Raw genomic sequence first — 26,482 nt, forward strand, 5'->3', positions numbered from 1 at the left:
TCAAAAAAAAGAAATTTTTGTTTCCACTGTGAGTTTGTTGAAGTTGCTTCGTTTTGGTTAGGGGGAGTTTTGATGTTGTGTGGAGATTTTGTAACTCCAATTGTAGCGTTACTGCTGAAGATTAGGGTCTGACTTGTTTTCGGTTTCTGCGGTATAGGGTGGTACTAATATTAGTTTGACAAGTGGTCTTGTTACTTGCCCCCTTTCAGTTCTTATGTCCACAACGCGCACCCGGTTGTCTGAACCAGGGTGTAACCTTATCACACGCCCCAATCTCCATTCGTTGGGAGGAAGATTGTCTTCCCGTATAACCACCATATCTCCGACTTGCATATTTGATTTAGGATGCTTCCATTTTATCCGTTTCTGTAGTTCCGAAAGATATTCTGATTTCCATCTTCTGCAGAAGTTTTGATGTAATGCCTTGAGTTTCTGCCAGCGATTGACTATTGAGGCAGTATTTTCATCAACCCTGATTTCCGCTGGTGCTAATAGGTGTCCTCCAATCAGAAAGTGTCCTGGTGTTAGAGGCTCAAGGTCAGATGGTTCGTTTGAAGCGGGGCTAAGAGGACGAGAATTGAGACATGACTCAATTCTACATAACAGTGTGTTAAATTCCTCAAAAGTGAATTTGTTGTTTAAGGCCACTTTTCTGAAGTGGCTTTTAAAGCTTTTCACTCCCGCTTCCCATAGTCCTCCCATGTGTGGAGCTCCTGCTGGTATGAAATGCCAATTTAATGCCTGATGGGAATATTTTGACAGGGTTTGGTTTCTTGCATCGGCAAGAAATTCCTTAAATTCAGTTTTTAATGCACGTGATGCACCGACAAAATTTGTTCCATTGTCCGAATAAATGTTTCTTGGACATCCTCGTCTAGCTACGAATCTTGAAAGAGCGGCTAGAAACGAGGAAGTGCTCAAATCACTAGTGGCATCTAAATGTATGGCCTTAGTAGAAAAGCAAACGAACAGACAAACGTAACCCTTTGAGGTACGACACCCGCGCCCACTGTAACTCTTAATATCGAAAGGCCCTGCGAAATCTACCCCTGTATTGGTAAATGCACGCGAAAATGTGGTGCGTTCTTGAGGTAGAATTCCCATGAGCTGATTTTGCGATCGTTTCTTGAAGATCGTGCAGATCTTACAATTATGAATTACGGATCGTATCATGGTTTTAACTTTTGGAATCCAGTATTGAGTTCTAATGATGCGCAGCATTAATTGGTTTTCACCATGGAGAGACATTTCATGGACAAACTGAACATACAGATGTGTAAACCTACAATTGTACGGAAGTATTATGGGATGGCGTTCAGATTCGGTAGTATCTTTGGATGCACCAAGTCGTCCACCCGTTTTCACTACTTCGTCTTCATCAAGATATGGAGTGAGCGAAAGTATTTCGCTTTTAGATCCAATTGGTGTTTTGGATTGCAAACTTGAAATTTCTGATCCGTAATATTGCTTCTGAGCAAGTTTTATTAAACGGGTTGTTGTAGTTTTAATTTCATCTGAGGAAATTAAATAAGATTCAGGTTGACTACAATATTTCGTTTTAGAATGCGTTGTATGAAAAAACCTGAGTATATATGAGATAACTCTTAAAGCCCTAGGAAGATTTGAAAACCTAGAATATCATTAATATTGCTTGAAATTGCGGTTGCATGTGCTTGTACGCGTTTTTCTTCAATATTCGTGTTAAAATCCAAATCTTGTGTTGGCCACTTTTCCTTCTCTTCTTGCAGCCAAGAAGGACCCTGCCACCACAGAGAGTTGTTGACTAAATCCTCGGCTAGTATTCCTCTACTGGCTAAATCTGCTGGGTTTGTACCTGAATCCACATGATACCACGATGAACTTCCAACTTTGTCGACGATTTTTGTAATTCGATGCGCAACGAAAGTTGACCATGAGCACGGAGGTTTTCGTATCCAAGCCAGTACGATTGTCGAATCTGTCCACAGGTGGATGTTTTGTTGACCTAAATCAAGGTTAGCGCAGATAGATTCGGGTATCTCCGCTAATAATACAGCACCGCAAAGTTCCAGTCGAGGAAGTGAGATGGTTTTGACTGGAGCTACTCTTGTTTTTGCCAAAAGCAGATTCACAAATATGCCGTCGTTGGTTTCCACTCTCAAATACACGGCTGCACCATACGCTTTCTCGGAGGCGTCGCAGAATCCGTGGATTTCGACCTTTTCTGTTGGAGAAAAGGCTACCCATCGTGGTATTCGCACTTTGTCGATCTCCTTGTACGTATTGGTAAAATTTTTCCACCTGTCTAATGTTGAAGACGAAACGGTTTCATCCCAGCCAGTACCCTCCAACCAGATATTTTGCATGATCATTTTTGCCACGATAATTGTTGGAGCTAGCCACCCTAATGGGTCAAAGAGTTTTGCGATAGTAGATAGTATCGCTCTTTTTGTGGGCTCGGTGTTTTCTTCTATAGGGTTTGCTATGAAGTAAAACTGATCGGAATGAGCATTCCACCTAATACCGAGCGCCTTTACACTACTTGAGTCTTCAAATTCTAAGAAATCTTCGCTCAGTAGATGAGCTTTGGGAATACCCTGTAATATTTTACTGTAATTTGAAGTCCATTTTCGTAATGGAAAACCAGCTGAACCCTGGAAATTTCATCTCTTGCTCTGATCGCAGATGCAATAGTATGCCCTCCCGAAAGCACGTCGTCGACATACATATTTTTTCGTAGGATATTTGAACCGATTGGATGAGATTTTTCGGAATCATCAGCCAGTTTAAGTAAAGTTCTTATTGCTAGATAAGGAGCACAATTGATACCAAATGTCACTGTTTTGAGCTCATACAGACTGATTTGATCATCTGGACTTGAGCGGAAAACTATTCTTTGGTATCTTGTATGATTATGATCTACTAGGATTTGCCTATACATCTTCTCAATATCGCTATTGAAGACGTATCTGAAAAGTCGCCAGCGAAGAATTAATGTTGGTAGATCAGCCTGAAGCACAGGACCAGGAAGAAGAACATCGTTCAGGCTGACACCATTTGAAGAGCGTGAAGAAGCATTGAAAACAACTCTAACTTTGGTAGAGATGCTTTCTTCTTTTATTACTGCATGATGTGGTAAATAGTAATTATCGACTGCATTGGCCGATTGAATTGAATCTAATTTTGACATATGCCCCATAGTCTCGTATTCTAGTATGACTCTATTGTACTCTTTCTGTAAATCGAGATTTTTTCTAAGTCGGGTTTCATTTTTATAGAATTGAGAGCACGCTATTCTTAATGATGGACCTAGATTTATCTCTCCTGGGAATTCTGACCTGAACGGAAGCGACACAATGTATCTTCCGTCAGAATTCCGGTGCGTTGTACGTTGATGCAATTCCTCACAAAATGTATCTTCTAATGTGGAGGCCTTAGCTTTCGGCGTGTCTTCGAGCTCCAAAAATGACCTTAGCTGCTTGTCTAAAGCCACTTCATTGTAAAAGGATACCCGATTATGATTGGTTGGACTGGCTGCATCAGCACGACCAGTCAGTATCCAACCAAAGACAGTTTCTTGAGCTAAAAGAGTGCTAAGAATATTTTTTTTGATACCTTCTAATATGATTTGCGGATAAATATCCCCGCCCAGAACAAGATCAACTGGCTCATTCACGAAGAAACGTTTATCCGCAAGCACTAGATCAGGGAATGCTTGTTGTGTTAATGCACTAACATCGCATGTTGGCAAATTACCTGTCAAATGTGGTAGAACTAAAACTAAAGCGTCAATAGAAATTAGTGGGTCAACTGGGGACCGCAACTGAATGGCGCATGCCTCTTTTACCTGCGCAGAAACTGAATTATTGATACCCGAAACTTGAGCATGCATCTTTCGAGTTGGCAGGTTGATTCTTCGTCTGAGTCTTTCAGTGATAAAAGAGCATTCAGATCCCGAATCTATGAGAGCTCTGGCCGAAAAATCTGTACCATTATAATGAATGGTGACGCGAGCTGTGCCTAGTAAAACCCCTTTACTGGTATTAATAAAATTAGATTTTACAGTAGTTTTATTTTGCTGCTTTTTTTGTTTTGCGGATTCATTTTGAGATTGAGCTTGCCTTGAAGTGCACGGTTGCTCATCTGATGAATCTGCAGAATTATTTACCTGTGTAAGTTTTGCCTTACTTGTCTGTAAATGCAGAAGGGTATTATGTCTTAAATGGCAGTTGCTGCAATTGTACGCACTTGTGCATTTTGACACTGAATGTCCCGATGACAGACAGTTTAGGCAGAAGTGATTTCTTTTTATGAAAGCAAGTCTTTCATTGGTGTTCAAATTTTTGAACTTTGAACACGCATAAATTTTGTGATCATTGCTTTGACACATTTTACAAGTGCCTTTAGCTACACTTGCTTGGAAAGCGCCAAGTTTCTTTGGGGGATGTTCAGAGGCCTGCTTTGAGTTTTGTACTCTTTGAGGTTTTGTACTCTTTGTACCTCTTAAACCTGAGACTGATTCTAACGTTTGAAAACGATTTGTCAGAAATCGGTCCATATCCGCCCACTTGGAAGTTTCTGTCTTGTTTTCTACGGACTGTTCCCATAGCGAAAGGGTCACGTCAGGAAGCTTAGTTGAACATAAGTATGTAATAATTGGATCCCAATTAGATATGTCAATATGATGACTTACTAACGAGGATATGCAATTATTTATGTCCCTTTGTAATCTTTTTATTGAATTGCCGCATTCAGTTTCGACTGATTGAAGGTTGAAAAGAATCTTTAATTGAGTGTTGACTAATATTCTTTTATTTTCATACCTGTCGCACAAATTTTTCCAAGCTATATCAAAACCATCATTCGTCAATTCGCATTTCTTAACGATTTCTCTGGCTTCACCTTGGGTTTTTTGTATGAGATAATATAATTTTTGTACTGGCGACAGGCTTTTATTTAGAATATAAATGGCCGTGAACATGTCACGAAAAGTTGGCCATGACAAATAATCACCTTTGAATATATCAGTATCACAAGGTGCTAAATGCAAATTGCGCGGCGTGAAGGCAGCATCGTTCTCCTTCTCTGCCTTCTCAAATTTTTTCGACAGGTCATTAATTTTTGTCATGCACCGCACAAAAACGGTATAGCATGATTTATTTTTCTTTCTAATTGCAGTAACGTCTTTAGCGGTAATGTCCTCGGCCACTAGCAGATCATCGAAAGCAGCTTTGGCTTTATCCCACATGGACTTCAACTCCTGCTGCTGAATTTTCAGCGAATTTTTGGAGTGCTCGCTTGTGGGTTTGCTTAAGAATTCGATGTCGAATTCAATTACGGTGTCTGCTAGGCGGTTATATGCTTCCATATTGAAAATATTTTAAATATTACAAACAATGAATATTTTCAAAAATATTAAATGCACAGAGTCAGTGTCTGTGGAATTACCCAATTTGCTAATATAAATTAGTTAACGCTTTCCACCAGCAAAATCAACCCAACAAATTAAATTAATTTCTGACAAATTTTGTGTAAAATTACGAACGTAAATATTTATTTCGAAACGAGTAAACTGAAATTTAATAATTTTCAGAGTAAAAAACCAGTGGACTGTATATACGTATAAATATACGTGTTAAAAAAAAAAATATTGCTCGCCAACCAAATATATTTATGTATGTGCGTGTATATATGTATGTAGCACAGTATATATTTAAAATCAAACGCAAGCGAATCAAATGAGCAAAGTTGGAGGAAAATTGTTCCGTCCACTAAATAAATGCTCAAATTAAATTGTTTTGTTTTAAAAAGTGAATTGAATGAAAACCCGAGTGACTTTTGTGAAATTAATTTTTCTTAAATTCAAATATATTTATGTACGTGTGCGTGTATATATGTATGTAGCACAGTATTGATTCAAAGCAAACGCAAGTGAAAAACTGAGCAAGAGTTGGAGGAAAAATGTTCCGTCCACTAAATAAATGCTCAAATTAAATTTGTTTTAAAAGTGAATTGAATGTAGAAGCTGAGTGATTTGTGTGAAACTAATTTTTCTTAAATTCAACTGTGATGAACCAAACCCAAAAGTGAGGTTAATTACACAGTGCAGTGTTGTTGTTGTGGGCTGTTAATAACAGAGCAGTGCAAGTCATATAAATGTATATTGAATTAATTTATTTTTGAAAAATTACTTGCACTTTTCTATTAAATTAATCCCAAACACTGTTTGTACAAATAATTGTGTGCAATAAAGCAACAGCGAAGACCCTTAAGCCGTGTCAAATATTATTTACCGTCGGCGGCAAGCAATACTTGATGGACAAATGGGCTATTTGTACAACAAACGTTGTATTTAATTTTTTCACAATATCACTCGCGCACTTTTCACTTTCACTAATCTTATTTGAATGTGTACCACTGAAATATACCACGTACCTTTTTATATTTGTAGATGTCCTTTTTGATGCAGTGGATCCAATAATATATAAACAAATGGATTGTTAGTTCCTGTGTTGTTTAAGTTGGTATTGCTGCTGCTATTGACATGCAATTAAATATTTAAAACACTGTGTGTTGTTGTTTCGCAAAATGGTCGCTCAATATAATATTTAAACACTGTGGTTGGTTCGCAAAATGGTCGCTTTGAAAAAACGGATTGAATGGACCAATGTATTGGCCGGGCCACAGCTCAGGGATGGTGCCGGTCAAGATTTAATGTAGAAAAGAAGAAAAAGTTTGGTATTAGAATTTGAATTTAAATATAATATCTTTATTCGAAATAAAGATTGTGCACAAAAATTAATTATATATATATTTTTAGGTTACCTTTTGGTTGAAGCTGGAAACTGCGGCGGGATACGTCCTTTCTCCTTGATGTGTGAAAAACAAGTGAAGTAAAAAATGTATAACAGGTCAATACCGCTTGCCAGTCAAACTGTTTATTTATTCCAGCGATGTTCATTTGTATGGTTAACATAAACAGTTGGACTGGCACTGTTAACAATATAAGAAAAAGTGCGAGGGCGACCTTTTATGTTTTGAGTTTGGGCTGTTGGCCTAAACACTTGTTTTAACACCAACCCCTTTTAAACCATTTGATATACTAGTAATTGACACAATAGGACCATTACTTGAGTCCAAATATGGTAACAAGTTCGCACTTACCATGATTGGTAAAAGTCGCTGTGCCAGACAAATCGGCAAAAACAATCGCTTCAGTAATTTTTGAAGGATTCATTTTAACATACGGCACAATGAATGCCATAAAATCAGATTTAGGGACAGAATTTAAAATTGAATTACTTGAAGAATTAACTAAACTTCTAAATATTGAACATAATTGTTCAACTGCATACCATCATGAAACTGTTGCCACGATTGAACGTAATCATAGAGTTTTTAATGAATACTTACCTGCATATTTAAAAGATACTTTTTCTGATTGGGATGTTTATTTAAAATACTTTACTTTCCTGCACAATACTATGAGTAGCACAGTTTTCGACAATCAATTTTCGCCTTTCGAGTTGGTCTTTGGGAAAAAGGCAACTTTGCCTAATGAATTAACAAAAGAAAAAATTTACCCAATCTATAATGTCGAAAACTATGCCAAAGAAGGTAAGTTTAGGATGCAGAAAACGCATAAAATGGCACAATATCTAATAAATAAAAACAAGTTACAAACTAAAAACCTTTATGATAAAACGGCACGACCTTTAGTTGTCAAAATCGGAGATCAAGTACTTTTACAGAAAAAACCACATCATAAACACGAAAATATTTATCAAGGTCCGTTTACAATAACTATAATTAACGAAACTAATGTAACTATTTTCGATGAAGTTAAAAACAAAGAAAAAGCGGTACATAAAAACCGCCTTAGTAAAGTAAATTAACATTACCGTCATACCTTGATTGAACAAAATTCAAAATTTTTAGAAGTAATTTCATACTCGTCATTTTTAAATAGCCACGAAGGCAACAAAAAAATATATATAAAAACAAAACAAGAATATATATAGAACACAAAATTTTGTATATCAAAACGAAAAAATGTAATTTGAAATTATTCATAGTATAGTACAAGCTAAAAAAAAACAAATAAATATTTTATAAACAAAAAAACAACCCTTAATTTGAATATATAAAATGTAAATATTGTACAAACAAAAATTCAAAAATACCAAAATTGTAATTAACATATTTTAAATAGTCACATAATTGCTCCGAACGAACGAATTACAAAGGAAGGTACACCCTAATTTTCGTTCATTCGAACCGATTTTTTATGTAGTATGTATTAAAGAAGAATGTGGCAATTGCAATCGGCCGAATTGCCAAATTCTTCTTTTTTAAAGGAAGGATGATGTAAGGATAAAGTAAACTCTCACATCCGTTATATAACATAAGCTATGTGCGTGGAGCTTTAGTTGCATATGACAGGCGCGGGCAGTTGGCAACGCGCATGTCAAATGCAGCTGCAGACCACGTCACTGACAAAAAGAGGACAATTAATTAATCTGGACAAGATGGAAAGACGTGTGCTAATAAAACCAAAATTTTTAATGGGAATAAAAATTAAAAAGTACAAACTGAAGGAAAACTAAAATAAATGCAAAAGTAAACTAAAAACATTTATTGTATTACAATTATTAAATTATCTTAAATAAAGTGAAAAGAAAAACTAAATTAAAATTCGTGTCTTATGTGTGGAGTGCGTTCCGCGTGCAAAGCGCATCATCAATTTGGCAGAGGTTCCAGGAATGGAACCTTACAAGCTCAATTTCGCATCAAAAAGAACACATAGGTCACATACTTCAGATATACGCTCCAAGGGAGCACTATCTAGCATATAGGATTTTAAAACTGGGTTGACTCTGTGAAATGTCATTAGTTTACATTTGCATCAGTCCAAAACTAGTAGATTTACTGTACTCCATAATTGAAATGAGTCCAAATCGGCCTGAAGTAAATCCAAACGGGAAGGTCAGAAGGCAAGTATGAATAGCATAGTTTAACATCATCTGCATACATTAGAACACGGGAATACGAGATAACCATGGGTAAGTCATTTATAAAGAGGGTAAAAAGTAATGGACCCAGATGGCTACCCTGAGGCACACCAGAAGTTACTTCTATCGACTCTGAGAGACTGTTTTTGAACATAACTCGCTGAGTTCTGTTTAAGAGATAGCTGCGAAGCCAAAGTAATAAATTTTTCGAACAGTAAGTCCAGTTTATGAGTTAAAAGCTCATGATTAACAGAATCAAATGCTGTGCTGAAGTCGGTATAAATAACATCGGTTTGCTTATTGGATAAAAATTCATCCATGACTAGAGAGGTGAACTCAAACAAGTTGGTTGTGGTTAATCTTCTACACACAAAACCATGTTGGCTGGGTGATAATAAAGAAGTACATGCATATTGAATTTGGCAGGTGATGATTTTTTCAAACATTTTTAGAATAGTCGAAAGTTTAGCTATTCCCCTGTAGTTCTCGATATTGGACCTACTACCTTTCTTATGTAAGGGAATAATAAATGATTGCTTCCAAATTGAAGGGAATACAGAAGATTCAAGAGATAGTGTAAATCATTTAAGGATCGGCTTAGATAAGTTGACAGCGCAAAACTTTAGAACACAACTAGGAACACCATCTGGACCCGGGGAGGTAATTGGTTTCAACTCCAGAAGACTCTTCAGAACAGTATCTATATCTATGACAGGAACCAGAATACAATTAGAACTTTCTAAGGTGTAAGGATAGAGATCAGATTGAAAAAGTTGAGATGAATAGGTCGACTTAAAGTATTCAGCAAATAAGTTGGCAACATCATCATCCAAACTTGCGTTCTTACATCCATAGGCCAAAGCAGACGGAAATCCTGCGGTTTTTCTTTTAGAATTGACAAAACTAAAGAATTGTTTCAGGTTGTTAAAAAATTGAAGCTTAAACCGATTTAAGTAACGTTTATAGCACTGCTGATTAAGACGATGAAAGTTTGATCTAGCAACTAAATATTTAGAAAAATCGGAGCATGATCCTGATATTTTAAATCGTTTGTATAGCCTTGATTTAATATTATATAGTCTTACAAGATGTCTTGAGAACCACGGGGGTTTGCCCGTTCCAGCATTGCCATGTCGAAGAGGCACACAGCATGCAAAGAAACCATCGAGAGAACTGTAAAAAATAGAAGTTGCTGACTCGACATCTTTACAAGCATATAGATCCGACCAGTCACGGGTGGAAATAAGATAATTCAGCTCATTAAAATCTGCCTTACAAAAACGTCTTGATCGAAAGCTAGATTTTACTTTTTCTGCATCAAACAACACGGGCTGAGCATAATTAAGCATTACCTCAAGTGTAGGATGAAGTGGATCCTCTGGAAGTGATAATGGGGGAATTCGCTTGAGGGCAATACCCACAGGGTCGTCCGCAAATACCAAATCCAGCATTTTATTTTTGCAATTTAATATATTGTTAATTTGTAGTAAATGTATATCAAGCAGACTCTTACAAAAATCATGCTGAGTGGTGGACGTCAAAAAGTTTAATTCACTGTTGCCAATCCAACTTACTGTAGGCAAATTGAAGTCACCAAGCACCACCAGGCGGTCCCTATCTCGCAACTGAGAGTAAACACTATGTATAAATAAGCTATGTTGAGTATAAATATGCATATCCGAACGTAGCGGAATATAGCAGCAGCAAATAAATATACTAGCACTACGTAATGAGATCTGCTATAAACTCAAACTGCTATAAACTCAATATCAGAGTCATAGTCCAACGACAGTAATTCTGACGGTAGGCTAGAGTCTACGGCTATAAGGACACCACCCGCTTTAGATACACGATCGCGCCTATACACGACATAGTTACACGGGAATATCTCTGAGTTATAATTATCTTCCTTAAGCCAGGTCTCACCAAAGGCTATCACTTGCGCTGTGAACGAAAAACTGTTTAGAAATAATGAACTCAATTTGGATCGTAAGCCACGAACATTCTGATAATGAATAGATATATAAGACAAACCGATATTTACGTCTGTGTATTCTTGCCGAGTCCGGTAAGTTTTTTGAAATTCTAACATTTGCCTTTTTTTTGAACAAATGTACCACCGAATGTTTCGGCCAAAAAGACTCTTCAAGCACTGATATTTTAAAAGACGAGATGTCCCTTTCATACTTAAAATTAAATTTGTAAATACTTAATTTAATAGGTTTAGAATCAAGCTTGGATACAATATAGTTAATTATGCCATCTTCCGTCAAAGATGCGTGAAGCCGTGATACAAATATCGACCTACGAGGCGGCACAGCAGTAACCTCTCTGTGGGCCTCAGGTTACACTCCAGTATTAACATCATTAATAATATTATCAGCGTTATCAGCAGACCCAATATTAGCGGAATGAGGCTTATCATTGGTATTTACAGCATAAGAGGTACTTGAGGTGTCGACGGCATTATTATTAGTATGTGGGGCGCCAGTATGTACATTATGGGCGGCGGTGAAATTGTTTGAGTTAGCGGCGCCAGAATTTTTAACAGTAGACAGCCTGGCGTCACTGCAGACAGCGGACGGTGACAAAACAATTGACGAAAAAGAAGGTGGGATAGGCCCCGAAAGGGGTGTAGGCGTGAGCATAGCCGATGCATTATCAGCTATATGTAGCTGTGAACCTTCTAGAGAAGTGTTGAGAGGGGACCCGTACACTGCGAATGCGAGCCAGAAGGCAGCGGAGAGAAAGTGCATAGATCCATTGCATATGTAAGCATAGCATCGTTGCTTTGTTTTGGCGGCAAAGTACACGAACTCACTGCAGATTTGAGCGCACCGATTTTGGCAGCCAACACATCAATGCTATCACGATTGTTCTTATTGTTTTTGTTTTTATTCTTATTTTTAGAACTGCGCTTATTTGAACTTGCTTTTTCCTTCGCTTTGTCTTTGTTGCTACTTTTTTCTTCCTCTATGTTAACAGTTTGGTTACAACAAATTAAGTTCTTTATGCCATCTATTTGGGTAGACAAATCCCTGAATTTTACTTCAAAGGCAGTCATTATGGCTTCCAGCCCCAGTTTTTGAGAGGCTAGGACGGAGTCAAATGCCTTCGAAATTTTAATAGGCGCATTTACACACTCCGCACACATGTAGCGTATATGATAATTTGATTTTATTAGTTTAACGTCATATTCAGTGATGGCGCTCTCACAGCACGCAGCATTACACGGCACACTTGAAATAAGTATGCACGCGTTATTCTTCAATCTTCTTTATTATTCTATTTATTTAACTCCAAGGAAGGTAAGGTACCGGATGTGAAGCAATATGCAAAACTCGCTAGTACTCTGGTGTTGTTGCCAGACTGTTTGAATAATAATTAAAGTGAGACATAACAGTACTCCAACATTACAACCACCAATGAAAATCGGCAACTTCAACTGCAAATATCTCCGGACAGAGATAAAATTTTTCTTTCCGGTTCGGATTATTAATACTGATGTCAATACGCCTCGTTTGACACCTCTCTCGATATTTTTGGACGCGTATTAGCAGTGTCATGCTGTCGTATAGAATTACCAAAAAATGATAATTTTTTACTTGACAAAAACTTTCGGTAAAAGTCTAGTTGAGGGGTCGACTGCTAATACGTTACCAAAAATATCGAGAGTGATGTCAAAAGACGCGTATTAATCTCGAGAACAATAATTTTTATCCCTGTGCGGAGATATTTGCAATTGAAGTTGGCGATTTTCATGTGGTTGTTGTAGTGTTGTAGTACCCACAAAAAAAATTGTGTACATAAGTGTCTCCAAACCGGGGTTGGACCCACCCAGGGTAATTTTTTAGGTAATTCTATACGACAGCATGACACTGCTAATACGCGTCCAAAAATATCGAGACGGATGTCAAACGACGCGCCTTGACATCAGTATTAATAATCCGAAACCGGAAAATAAAAATTTTAACTCGTTCAAAATATATTAACGAAAAACTGAAAAAAGACCCGCGGGTCCCACCGAAACGGTGGGTGAAATCCATAGTATTTTTGCGCAGAACACCTTTCTGCGTTGGCGGCCTTCGGCCGCGCTTATAAAAAATAACCCTGGGCTACGCCATGCAAGTCCGGGTGTGTAGTATAACCGTGTCTACTCGTTTAAGACTGTTTAGACCATTTAATATTCATGTCGAAAATTTGTCGGATATGGTCTAAAGTGCTATTAACGGATGCGCATCACTGTCAGTTATAAGAAACTGCGAAATTTAACTCTTTCTAACTGTTCAAAAGTTATTTAAAAAAATTGGCGCTTTCGAAGTCAGCTTAACACGGACTTTGCATCACCCAATTCACCAAGTTATTAAAACAAAACACTAAAAGAAAAGTTTTATAATAAATTTATATGGTCACTTTGCATATTTTTTTTTTCAAAAAATTAATAGTTAACAATGAATTTAAATAAAATAACTCAAGGTGAACATGTTTTCAAATTGTCCTTAAGTTGTTAAAAAAGCAAGTTACCAGTAAAAGGTGCCCATTTTAAAAAAAATTTTATATTGCGATTGGCTAAAAGAATAAGCGAAATCAGTGATGCAAAATCCTTTAGTAGGTTCTAGGGGCTTAAACACTTCTTTGAAATGATCTTTAACTCATACTTAAGTTGAGGATATATGTACGCATGAGAAGAGTTTGAAAAATCCCAGCGCTTACATTCAAACATCTGTTGTTTATTTACGAAACTATACAATAGCTTCTGAAATGTTAATTTTGATTTTCACACTTTATGCTTCAACACCCAAGTCTCCCGGTTTGACTTTTCCTAAAGTTGGCGGCCCTATGGGTTTGTAGTAGTTCTCGTAGTGAAAATGTGATTGTAGATAAGTTTCGAATAAATTCTGGAGTAGTACGTATCCATTCCTAAAAATCGTCACACATCGTCTTGCTTAGCGGGGTCGTGGCATATATATTTATTATCGCTTGAATTTTTGATGGTGATTTTGAAATTCTATTATATTGAACCACATGACCCAAATATTCGATCTTAGTTTGAAAAAAATGAGCATTTATTTTTATTTAAATATAAATCATGTTCCTTAAGGCGTTGAAGGCATTCGATTAGATTAGTTGCGCAATCTTCTTTTGTAGCTCCATGTACGATGATGTCGTCGAAATACGACATTGTGTTTTAATCCAGATAATATTTGCTAAAAAATGCGATTAAATTCAGCTGGTGCCGTTTTGATACCAAATGAAAGCCTATTTACCTTATACGTGCCTCTATGCGTAGATATTGTTTGGATAATGCTAGATTCTTCACTTACTCGAAGATGTAAATACGCCTTGTATAAATCAAGCCTACAAAAATAGTTGGAACCTTTGAGATTGTTCAAAATTTCGTCAATGCGACGTATGGGGTAGTTTGCAGACACGAGCTGTGTATTAACTCCGACTTTGTAGTCGACGCAGAGTCGCACTCCGCCGTCTGCTTTAGGGATAATTACCAAGGGTGACCCTCAGTCACTTCTTTCAACTTTTGATATGATCCCCGATTTTTCTAAATTATTTAGCTCCGTCTCAACATGGTCGCGTAGTGCATATGGAACTTCTCGCTCCTTGATAAAACTCGGTTTAGCGTCTTTCGAAGTTGAAGTGTGACTTCAAGGTTTGGTACACACCCTACTTTTTGTATAAAAACTTGTTGAAATTTGTGAATGATGTCTTCTATTGAACAAATATTACACATTGGGTAGTTGGATAACTTATTTGCACATTGATTGTCTACTTGCTTTAAGTTGATTTTTAGATGTCTAATCCAAATTCGACCCAAAAGAGCATCATACCCATTTGGTACTACGTACATTTCTTCTACTGATCGGTGGTTATTGTATTCTACCTCTATAATTACTTTGCCACCTGGGACTACTACATTATTTGTGCATGAACGAAATGCTTTTGAGGATGGTTGAAGTTTTGTTTTGATATTGAGCTGTTCGAACTCATTTCGAGGAATTAATGTATAGCCTACCCCGCATCTACTTCAAATTTTTGTGGTTGACTATTAATTTTAACAGTAATGTAATATTTACCCACGTCTTCCTTCAATTCGCCATGATGACTTTTGTAAAGATCAACTATTTCATTTATTGCGTATACCTGGTGAATTGCCTCATCGCCATCAACTGCTTTGTGGCTCAACTTGTCGCTTGAATTACTCATTAACGTTTTTATACATACTGGTTGAACGTGGCCTCTTTTGCCACATGAGTTGCATTTGAGGTTATGTCGATTTGTTCGACACTCTTTCGTTTTGTGATTGTCCTTACCGCAGCGAATACACAAGCTGTCGATGCCTAATTGCTTGTAATTTAATTTAGAATTTGCGCACTTCGAGTGTCTTGATGATGAACGATTTCTTGACGTCTGCCTACTGCGACTTGCACCTGCGAGCCTAACGTGCACCTTGTTTACTTCCTTCACGACAGTTTGTGGTTTTGAATTTAGCTCGCGGCTATCTCTTTTGAACGCTTCTAAAGCAAGTGCCCTTTGTACAAGTTTCTCGAAATCTGACTCTTCTGATTGAAGAAGCTGCTCACGAATTGTGTTATCTTTTATTCCTCTGGTGGAAAGCCACACAAAAAACAACATACCTCAAAAAATTAGAGGGGGTATGCAGACTATCGATGCTTTGCATTACGGGAGCCCTGAAAACAACCCCGACGGCTGCACTGTATGCCATTCTGCACATTCCACCTGTAGACCTGGTAGCAAAGAACAAAGCGTTAACGACCGCAACCAGGCTCGATGCTTCGGGGCAGCTTGAGCGCCGACCATAAGGCCATAGTAGTATAGCGTCCTCAGTCACAAGACGAACAGACTACATGATTCCCTACCTGCACTTTGAGGGAGATCTTAAGGCCACAATAGAGGTGGACGGTTGGCGCAAGGGTGCGCAAATGGCGGACGAGGCGATACATGTGTACACCGATGGTTCCAAAATAGTGGAAGGAGTAGGGTCTGCGGTATACTGCGCTGATCCGGAATTAAGCAGATCCTACAGGCTGCCGGATAACTGTAGCGTTTTCCAAGCGGAAATATTAGCCGTAACCAAAGCAGTAGAAACCCTGGAAGAGAATAGCTTAAGCTGCAACCGTGTTAACTTTTATATTGACAGTCAAGCAGCAATTAAGGCAATAATCTCGCATAGCACAGCATCTAAATGCGTGTTAGAGTGTAAGCAGTCTCTGGAGAGAATCGGGACAGGGAGAAGCATACATCTATATTGGGTCCCAGGGCATATGGGAATAGATGGGAATGAAAAAGCGGACGAATTAGCTAAAAAGGGCGCATCCCTTGAAGCTTGCTCCGTAGACGTCCCAATTAGATTGGGCGAGATTAAGCGAAGGCGAGAGGTGCACGTGATCGACCAAGCAGAAAAGGCGTGGGTTCAAGCGCGGGGCTGTAAAGTGTCGAAGATTATGTGTAGGTCTTACAACCTTAGACTAACACAGTTGCTTCTATCATTAAAAAGAGAGGACTGTAGACTCATGACGGGTATTCTGACTGGACACTGCCTTCTGGCGTCACATGCCTTTAAATTAGGCTTGGTCAGTGATTGCAGGTGTAGGAAGTGCGGGTTGGAGGAGGAAACGATCGAGCACGTTCTGTGCTCGTGCCCTGCGCTTGCCAGGCTAAGACTCCAGCTATTAGGAGTGATACAGCTATCAGATCTAGAAGCAGCAAGTGGCTTAAGTCCTAGGAAGCTTCTAGTATTTGCCAAGAGGACGGAGTTATTTTATAACATAGGTCCTGGTTTTTGATAGGGTTTTTCAGTTTGGTCGTTAAAACAAACTTCTGGTAACACTACGGACTCAATCAGTCTATGTGAGGTCCTCATGGACCGGCCAGTTCAACCTACCTACCTTTATTCCTCTAATGAATTGCGCACGAAGAAAAATGTTAGAAATGTCAGCATTGCATTGACATGCCGATATAAACCCACAATCATTTATGTCCCGCCGGAGTAATGCTACAAAATCTGCCACGGATTGTTCTTCGTTTTGATGTGTTGAAAGGAATCGGTGCTGTAGTACTAATATGTTTTTCTTGGGACACAAATGTGTTTCTAGCATCGCCACCACCTCCTCATACTTTAGATCTGTTATGCTTTTAGGCGCGATCAACGATACTAATAATCTAAAGTGTGTAGAGCCAATGGAATTGACCAGCATTTGATGACATAAGGTTTTATTTGTAAATACTCCTTTAATTTGGAGGTAATTTTCGAATCTTTGTAAATAAAGTTTGAAGTTTTCTTTCTTTTCATCGAAAGTCTCGAATGGCGGCAGCATAATGTGCGACCTTGGCTGCGGTGACGTTTGTTGCTGTTGAAGGTTAGAATTTGCATTTACTTGTTGAAGTAACTCACGCTGGGTTTTGGGTAAATAATTGCTCAAATCGGTCCTTTTATTTATTTATTTATTTATTTATTTAAGTTCAGTCTACAAAATTTAATTCTTACAGACTAGATATAGTACGCAGTTAATCAATTAAAAATAGTGTATAATTTTAATTTAAATATACTTATACTATCATTAAACTCAATAACGCTTGCATAGGTATAGCATAATCTAACGCTCCTAGCAATCGGCTCGTTCATGGCGTAATTAGTAGAGTGGAATGTGGCTACCAATAAGCGATTATTTCTTAAGTTACGAGGCGGGTCATATAAATTGACCAAATTAGATAAGTCGTCACAGTGTATGTTATTATTAATGACATTATAAATAAAAAATATTGAGAAGTATATTCTCCTATCATATAGGGACTGCAAGCCCATTAGTTTCCGTCTACCAATATAAGAAGGAATATTACCTTGCCACGGTAAATTTCTTAGAGCAAATTTCGTGAAAACTTTTTGAACTCTTTCGATTTTGTTTGAGTGGGTTTCATAGTATGGGCACCATATTAGAGAACAATACTCTAGTCTGCTTCGAACAAGAGATATGTAAAGAGCTTTTAAAGTGCAAGGATCTCTGAAATCCATTGAATTTCTTCTTATGAACCCTATCATAGAAAAAGCTTTTGATACTATTAAGTCAATGTGTTGAGAAAATGTTAGCTTTGAGTAGTAAACTAAAAACATTTATTGTATTACAATTATTAAATTATCTTAAATAAAGTGAAAAGAAAAACTAAATTAAAATTCGTGTCTTGTGTGTGGAGTGCGTTGGCGTGCAAAGCGCATCATCAATTTGGCAGAGGTTCCAGGAATGGAACCTTACATGGCGACCGTGAGGCTGGAGCCCGGTCATTTTCAATTTCGGCGAGTGGTGTAGGAAAAGTGGCAGTGGCAGTGAAATAAACATTTTTTAAAACAAAGAAAATTATTGATAAAATAAAACTAATACGACAACTAACTCTACGACGAAATTAAACAGAAATAATACAAAAATTCTTTTAATTAAAAGACAATAATATAAATGTAATAAAAAAAAATAAATGTAAGGCGCGATAATTTCGAAGAGATCTAAGGCCGAGCTTCTCTTCCAATTTGCTTCGTGCTCCTCGTGATTTACCCTACAAATTGGCCGAACGGGACCTACATGTTTTATGCCGACTCCGAACGGCATCTGCAAGGCAGATGAGTTTTCACTGAGAGCTTTTTCATAGCAGAAATACACCCGGAGCGCTTGCCAAACACTGCCGAGGGGCGACCCCGCTTAGAAAAATTTTCTTCTAATTGAAAAACCTTATTTCTAAAATTTTGGTGTTGCTTTTGCCCGGGGTGCGAACCCAGGGCATACGGTGTGGTAGGCGGAGCACGCTACCATCACACCACGGTGGCCGCCATACAAATGTAATATAAAGTTAAAAATAGAAAATTTTGTACGAGTATAATCACGCCATTGAATAACGGCACATATATATATATAACCCACGCCACTATCCAACAGTAAAACATCGCCATTTTTAAACACCACCACCAGCATTAACATTGAGACAAGCAGCGGCAGCGCCGGCGAACCCCGCCAGAAACAACTCCGGCATCAGCAGCATTGGCGACGACAGCGGAAGCGTTTACGGCAGCGGCAGCATTTACGGTTGGAGCAGAAGCAGTCATAAGTATGATATATATATATGTATTTAACATTTTTTGCCTACGGGTATTCTTTTCTTTAAACGTATATATGTACGTGTATTAAAATTTTAAATTTTTTTATTAAATCCGGTGCCTTCGCATTTCCATTAAAATAATTTCGCATTTTATATAAATTTTGGATTTTGACATAACGGGGGTTCGTGAAAAAACCAATTGAATTTTTTATATAAACGGCGGTAACTTTTTGATATAAACGATGGATAGTTAAAAACCAATTAACTTTTCCGATATATGTGGTGGTTCCGTTAAAAACCAAGTAAATTTTCTGAAATATGCCAAAACCAAAAAACCAATTAAAATTTTTTTTGATACATGCGGTGGTTCCGTTAAAAACCAATTAAAATGTTTTTTTAATATAAAAAAAAGCCAAGTGATACTTTTTTATAAAGCGGTGCGTCCGTGAAAACATACGACTTTTTTTTAACAAAGCGTGAATATAAATGGATCTTTTAAACAAGTTACAACAATTTTGAGATTGTTACCAATTAATACCTATATACTTTTGTGCAAAGTTTAAATTCAATTACATCTTAAAGATTTTTCTATACAAGGTTACTACAGTTATAGTTAATTCTTCAAATAAATTGTTAAATACTTCTTTAGTGACTATTCACCTGCAAATCATTTCTTTTATACAAAATTTATTTTGCTTTTTCCTCAACATTTCAGCTTCAAAGAATTCAGACATTCAAATAAGTACTTCATTAATTTCATAGTTTGAACTGAATTATTTGTGCTATTCTGATAACTACATATGTACCTTAGAAATGGTAAGCAAGTGCAAAAAAATTCAGAATCCGATTCCGATAATTCACAAATCAGTCACAAACCAGGAAAATAGATTTTCTTTGTCAACAGATTTTCCAGGCTTCGAAAATTCTTCCATTAAAAATTCAACTTCTAATTTAGATTCAAATAGGGCAAAACTAACTTCAACTTCTTTTACTTTAAAATCAGATCTTAACGATCCAAATAGTACAAACGTGGCCTCACCTTCTGCTAATTCAGCTCCAGATCTTAACGATCAAATCATGGCAACACCTGAGGAAACGAGAATTTTCATTAACACATGTGCTAATTCTATTAGGGAAAACTACAGTGGTGACCCTCTTGCACTTGATTCTTTTATAGACAAAATCGCATTACTTGAACAATTCGCTACTGCAGATTTAAATGATACTTTTATAGCGTTCTTAAAATCAAAATTAGAGGGTAAAGCCCGTGAAGCAATACCAACACAAGTAACTTCAGTCAATGAAATTAAAACAGCTCCACGTAATAGGATCAAACTGGAGGGAGAATTGCAGCGTTGCACGTTAACGGTAACAATTATACATATTTTGCGAAAAAAGTTGAAGATTTAGCTGACTCGCTTGAGCGGTCTCTTATTATTGAAGGGATCACTCAAGCGAAAGCTCATGAAATGGCAGTCGAACAAACTGTTAACGTGTGTCGTTTAAATGCAAAATCCAATTTAGTAAAAACCATTTTAGCCTCAACGGCATTTACTGATCCGAAAGACGTGGTAGCAAAATTAATTGTAGAACAAAACAACGAAGTAACTGAACGTCAGGTTCTAGCTTTTCGATCACGTGGTAACAGTACATTCAGAAATTCACGTGGTAGTTATCGAGGCTTTTACCCAAACCGCGGCTATACTGGTTATAGAAACAATAATTCATTTGCATACAACAGCAACTATAACGGCAATAATAATCAAAGATATAGGAATTATAACGGAAATAGATACCAGAATAACAATAGTAATAATACGCGTCCAAATACAAATTCCAATTTAAATACAAATAATAGTAACAATAGAAGCAACAATTCAAGATCTTCAGACGGTAGAGGTCGAAACGCAAACGATCGCGCTTTAAACGGCAGCGCCCCTCAGGAGCGAACACTGGGGGAGGACGAACTAAGCCAGTAAGCGAACTTCCCTCACCAATAGGCATCTATTGTTTAAATTTAAATTACTCTGATTTCATTGAATTACAACTTAACGAGTCACAAAAATTTTGTTCTTTCCTAGTAGACACTCAAGCGGACATATCTTTAATAAAGATATCATGTTCAGACAGAAATATTTCCTTAAATAGGAACGACATTATTAACATTACCGGTGTTACTTCTAATTCAGTTTCTACTTTAGGTAAAATTACAGCAAATTTTAATTTTTCTAACTTTTCTATTAAACATACTTTACATGTAGTAAATGAAGACTTTAATATTCCATCCGATGGCATACTGGGTAAAGATTTTCTGAAAATTAACAAATGCATTATTAATTATGAGAGAAATAGTATTTCCTTTTGGGTAGGTAAAGATAAAGTTGCGATACCAATCCTGCACGGAACAGAAAGCGACAGGTATATCATTCCACCACGATTCGAAATATTCAGAATTTTTTATTTAGGAGATTCACCCGAGCCACTTTTCGTGGACTCGCAGGAAATTGAAAAAGGTGTTTTCACAGCTAGGTGCATTGTTAATTCCAATAACCCAATAATTAAAGTCATTAACACCACGGGTGATGCAAAGTATGTGAAGAGAAAAAGTATTCGGACAGAAAAACTTTCAAATTATATTGTTTATACAATTAGCAAGACAGAAACAGAAGACAAACGTACGAAAAAACTAATTTCGATTTTAAAAAATCAAATACCTCAACATGCTCCAAGTAAATTACTTGACCTTTGCATAGATTATGCCGACATTTTCGCTCTTGACACGGACAAAATGACTTTATTTAAAGACTTTAAATAACATCTACGAACAAAAATTAAGATTGACAGACAACGAACTGGTATATGTTAAAAACTATAGATTGCCATACTCTCAACGCGAAGAAATAAATCGCCAAGTAAATAAATTGTTAGATAACGATTTGATTGAACCCAGTTATTCGAATTACAATAGTCCTTTGATTGTCAGAAAGCATATCGTTTCGCGAAGTAAACAAAAAACTCATTGCAGATTAATTTCCACTAGCTAGAGTTGACGATATTCTAGATAATCTCGGTAGAGCAAAATATTTTTCCACATTAGATCTTTTTTCTGGATTTCATCGAATCCCCTTGCATCCTGACTCACCTGACATTACTTCTTTCAGCACCTCGGTCGGCGCATTTGGATGGAAAGAGCTTCCATTCGGTTTAAATATAGCACCAAATTCATTCTCACGAATGATGACTACAGCTTTTTCGGGTATACCACCCAACGTCGCATTTTTGTACGTCGACGATATTATCGTCATAGGTTGTAGTGAATCACACCACATTAAAAATCTTTCAAAAGTTTTCGATACTTGTAGGTCTTTCAAAGGCCAAAGGTTTGTTGCCAGACGACTCTAAAATAAACGCAATTAAAAAGTATACAAAACCGACTGACAAAGACGCGGTACGACGATTCGTCGCGTTTGCAAACTATTACAGACGGTTCATACCTAATTTTACGTCTCTGGCAGTGCCTCTAACTCGATTAAGCAGGAAAAGAGTTGAATTTGTATGGGATGTTGAGTGCGAAAGAGCATTTTTATCTTTGAAAGCAGCGTTACTTTCACCAAAATTACTTCAATATCCAGATTTTACAAAACAATTCATTATTACAGTCGATGCTTCCACAACTGGATGTGGCGCTATTTGGAGTCAAGAACAGCAAGGTAGTGATTTACCAATTTGTTTCGCTTCTAAAGCTTTTAATAAAGCCGAACAGAAAAAACGCATTATAGAATTAGAGCTTTTAGCTATTTACTTTGCAATCAAGCAATTTCGACCATACGTTTATGGCACCCATTTTATTGTAAAGTCAGATCATAGACCTCTAGTATACTTATTAAATATGAAAGACCCATCTTCAAAACTTTCAAGAATAAGACTGGAACTATCTGAATATAACTTTACTATTGCATATATAAAGGGTAAATCAAACGTGTGTGCTGATGCACTAACGCGCATTACAATGGATGAGATTAAAGAATCGAACAAACAAATTTTAGCGGTACAGACAAGATCAATGACAAAACGGCAAAACGACAATAACCTTCATATTAAAACAGACAAAAAACGACGAAAAACAACTTACTTTACATGTCTACGACAAATTTTCATTTAATTTTTCAAAAAAGATTCCACGTATAAGATCTGGAATTACGTACGATAAAAATAATAAAACAACAAATTTAAGAATTTTTGCGCATATTAAACATAAGAAACTCGAGTTACTTAGTTTTGAGCTTGTTAACGAAATAATGACTTTAGAGGAATTACTTTCGAGGCTTGAATCAGAAGCCGGCAAACACAAAATTAAGCAAATTGAATGGCCTAAAAACGATATTTTGTTCGAACATTATACTATTACAAATTTCAAAAATATTGCAAATAAAATTTTAAAATCATTAGAAATTATACTAACAGATCCAGTGGAGACAGTAACAGATGAGGATACAAAATTAAAGCTCATGAAATTTTACCATAACGATCCCATTTCTGGTGGACATTGCGGAATGAAAAGACTTTACGCAAAACTGCGAACAAAATTTTATTGGAAGAACATGACTCGTGATATATCGATATATATCAAAAATTCTAAAGATTGTCTTTTAAACAAGGTTAAACCTAAAACAAAAGAAAAACTTGTTTTAACACCAACCCCTTGTAAACCATTTGATATACTAGTAATTGACACAATAGGACCCCTACCTGAGTCCAAATATGGTAACCAGTTCGCACTTACCATGATTTGCGACATGACTAAATACCTGGTAACAGTCGCTGTGCCAGACAAATCGGCAAAAACAATCGCTTCAGTAATTTTTGAAGGATTCATTTTAACATACGGCACAACGAATGCCATAAAATCAGATTTAGGGACAGAATTTAAAATTGAATTACTTGAAGAATTAACTAAACTTCTAAATATTGAACATAATTTTTCAACTGCATACCATCATGAAACTGTTGGCACGATTGAACGTAATCATAGAGTTTTTAATGAATACTTACGTGCATATTTAAAAGATACTTTTTCTGATTGGGATGTTTATTTAAAATACTTTACTTTCCTGCACAATACTATGAGTAGCACAGTTTTCGACAATCAATTTTCGCCTTTCGAGTTGGTCTTTGGGAAAAAGGCAACTTTGCCTAATGAATTAACAAAAGAAAAAATTTACCCAATCTATAATGTCGAAAACTATGCCAATGAAGTTAAGTTTAGGATGCAGAAAACGCATAAAATGGCACAAAATCTAATAAATAAAAATAAGTTACAAACTAAAAACCTTTATGATAAAACGGCACGGCCTTTAGTTGTCTAAATCGGAGATAAAGTACTTTTACAGAAAGAACCACATCATAAACACGAAAATATTTATCAAGGTCCGTTTACAATAACTAAAATTAACGAACCTAATGTAACTATTTTCGATGAAGTTAAAAACAAAGAAAAAGTGGTACATAAAAACCGCCTTAGTAAAGTAAATTAACATTACCGTAATACCTTGACTGAACAAAATCCAAAATTTTTAGAAGTAATTTCATACTCCTCATTTTTAAATAGCCACGAAGGCAACAAAAAAAGTATATAAAAACAAAACAAAAATATATATAGAACACACAATTTTGTATATCAAAACGAAAAAATGTAATTTGAATTTATTCGTAGTATAGTACAAGCGAAAAAAAAAACAAATTGATATTTTATAAACAAAAAAACAACCGTTAAGTTGAATATATAAAATGTTAATATTGTACAAACAAAAATTCAAAAATACCAAAATTGTAATTAACATATTTTAAATAGTCACAGAATTGCTCCGAATTCTAATTTTCGTTCATTCGAACCAATTTTTTATGTAGTATGTATTAAAGAAGAATGTGGCAATTGCAATCGGCCGAATTGCCAAATTCTTCTTTTTTAAAGGAAGGATGATGTAAGGATAAAGTAAACTCTCACATCCGTTATATAACATAAGCTATGTGCGTGGTGCTTTAGAGCATATGACAGGCGCGGGCAGTTGGCAACGCGCATGTCAAATGCAGCTGCAGCCCACGTCACTGACAAAAAGAGGACAATTAATTAATCTGGACAAGATGGAAAGACGTGTGCAAATAAAACCAAAATTTTTAATGGGAATAAAAATTAAAAAGTACAAACTGAAGGAAAACTAAAATAAATGCAAAAGCAAACTAAAAACATTTATTGTATTACAATTATTAAATTATCTTAAATAAAGTGAAAAGAAAAACTAAATTAAAATTCGTGTCTTGTGTGTGGAGTGCGTTGCGCGTGCAAAGCGCATCATCAATTTGGCAGAGGTTCCAGGAATGGAACCTTACAAGCTCAATTTCGCATCAAAAAGAACACATAGGTCACACACTTCAGGTATACGCTCCAAGGGAGCACCATCTAGCATATAGGATTTTAAAACTGGGTTGACTCTGTGAAATGTCATTAGTTTACATTTGCAGCAGTTGAAAACTAGTAGATTTACTGTACACCATAATTGAAATGAGTCCAAATCGGCCTGAAGTAAATCCAAACGGGAAGAGTCAGAAGGCAAGTATGAATAGCATAGTTTAACATCATCTGCATACATTAGAACACGGGAATACGAGATAACCATTGGTAAGTCATTTATAAAGAGGGTAAAAAGTAATGGACCCAGATGGCTACCCTGAGGCACACCAGAAGTTACTTCTATCGACTCTGAGAGACTGTTTTTGAGCTATGCCCCTTTAGTTCTCGATATTGGACCTACTACCTTTCTTATGTAAGGGAATAATAAATGATTGCTTCCAAATTGAAGGGTATACAGAAGATTCAAGATATAGTGTAAATAATTTAAGGATCGGCTTAGATAAGTTGACAGCGCAAAACTTTAGAACACAACTAGGAACACCATCTGGACCCGGGGAGGTAATTGGTTTCAACTCCAGAAGACTTCAGAACAGTATCTATATCTATGACAGGAACCAGAATACAACTAGAACTTTCTAAGGTGTAAGGATAGATATCCGATTGAAAAAGTTGAGATGAATAGGTCGACTTAAAGTATTCAGCAAATAAGTTGGCAACACCATCATCCAAGCTTGCGTTCTTACATCCATAGGCCAAAGCAAACGGAAATCCTGAGGGTTTTCTCTTAGAATTGACAAAACTAAAGAATTGTTTCGGGTTGTTAAAAAATTGAAGCTTGAACCTTTAAGTAACGTTTATAGCACTGCTGATTAAGACGATGAAAGTTTGATCTAGCAACTAAATATTTAGAAAAATCGGAGCATGATCCTGATATTTTAAATCGTTTGTATAGCCTAGATTTAATATT

General features: G+C 36.5%; 1 long non-coding RNA gene across 2 annotated transcripts; it reads left to right on the forward strand.

Annotated features, from left to right (window-relative positions):
- Positions 1-5,666: 5,666 nt before the first annotated feature.
- Positions 5,667-8,603, forward strand: LOC137248048 (uncharacterized). Of its 2 annotated transcripts, none has more exons than XR_010952027.1 (3): positions 5,667-6,065; positions 6,431-6,717; positions 6,800-8,603. It is a non-coding gene; the product is annotated as an uncharacterized lncRNA (long non-coding RNA). The 2 variants fall into 2 exon arrangements; XR_010952028.1 differs by having other exon boundaries at positions 6,431-6,712.
- The last annotated feature ends 17,879 nt before the right edge of the window (positions 8,604-26,482 follow it).

The sequence above is a fragment of the Eurosta solidaginis genome, chromosome 4 (assembly GCF_040869045.1).
Source record: "Eurosta solidaginis isolate ZX-2024a chromosome 4, ASM4086904v1, whole genome shotgun sequence".
Lineage (NCBI taxonomy): Eukaryota > Metazoa > Arthropoda > Insecta > Diptera > Tephritidae > Eurosta > Eurosta solidaginis.